Genomic DNA, 1,559 nt, shown 5'->3' on the forward strand with positions numbered 1-1,559 from the left:
CTGCCTTGCACTGCCTTGCCTTGCACTGCCTTGCCTTGCACTGCCTTGCCTTGCACTGCACTGCCTTGCACTGCCTTGCCTTGCACTGCACTGCCTTGCACTGCCATGCCTTGCCTTGCTTGCACTGCCAAGCACTTGTGTGAACTATATAAAGATTCAGGTTAATTCTACTATTTTATAGAAAGAACATCCGTTTTAAAAATAACAAATATTAGAATTAAGCTGAAATTGAATTTATTTCTCTGTTCAGTATAGGCAGATCGCTCTGTTTGGTCGTTTTTTTATTGCTTCATGACTAAGTATTTCCCGACATGATTTTTCTTGACATATTATGCCGACTATGTCCATGTCCATGCAGCTTTATTACCTCGAGTTTCCCGTGCCAATAAATTCGTAGGCCTAAACGATAGGCCGTACGGCTTTATCTCAGATAACTGTTATCGTATAGAGTTTATCGTTATATTGGCCCATCGAATCAAATCTGAAGTATACCTTATGCTGGATAAAACAGTATATGGTCGTTGATATAAGCGGTACTATATTGTTGTTGATGTAAGCCGTATATTACTTTTGATATAAGCCTTATATCACTGTTGATATGTGCCGATAAATATTTTTATATACGTCGTATATTTCTGTAGATATATGCCGTATATTGCGGTTGATATTCCCGGATATTCTGGTTGATATATGCCATAAATTGGGGTTGACATATGCCGTTTATATTGTTGTTGATATGTACCGTATATTGCTCTTGATATATGCCGTATATTGCTGTTGAAAGACTACATATTGCTGTTGATATATACCCTATATTCTTGTTGATTTATGCCGCATAATGTTGTTGAAATATGCCGTATATTGTTGATATACACGGTATATTGTTGTATGGCGTATATACAGCCTGCAGTATAGTGTCAGTGTAGCATGGATCGTCGATACGAGCTGGTCGATATCGACCGCAGTCTGCGTTGATAGTGCGATACACGGAGAGAGATTATATGTCCATAACTTGGTTATAAACCATCAACTGTTATTTAATTTAATATTAATATTAGTCTATAGCAAAATATATGTAATAGTGTTATTAGCTCATTATTTTCCTTCCCTTTTATTCCCAAATAAACGATCAACTATTACTTATACTAATATTAATATTAGTCTATTGCAAAATACTGTATATGTATTAGTGTTATCAGCTCATTATTTACCTTCCGTTTTATTCTCCATTGAATTGTAATTCCATATTTTATTTTCATCTCTTTCTCCGCTTATTTCTCATTGATGTTTGTTCTTCGTCGCTCTTTTCTTCTCTCCAGAGTTCCTTCCCATCTTTAACCTCGTTTTCTCTCCCTTTCTGTTCCCCCATACACCTTTACAACTGTCTCTTATACACATCTAGATGTGTATAAGAGACAGATATATCCCGACACGATAAGTATCCTGGATACGCGCCCCAACAGCCCCTATATATCCCGACACGATAAGTATCCTGGATACGCGCCCCAACAGCCCCTATATATCCCGACACGATAAGTATCCTGGATACGCGCCCCAAC

Source organism: Hyalella azteca, unplaced genomic scaffold (assembly GCF_000764305.2).
Source record: "Hyalella azteca isolate HAZT.00-mixed unplaced genomic scaffold, Hazt_2.0.2 contig9107, whole genome shotgun sequence".
In the NCBI taxonomy this organism is placed as follows: Eukaryota; Metazoa; Arthropoda; class Malacostraca; order Amphipoda; family Hyalellidae; genus Hyalella; species Hyalella azteca.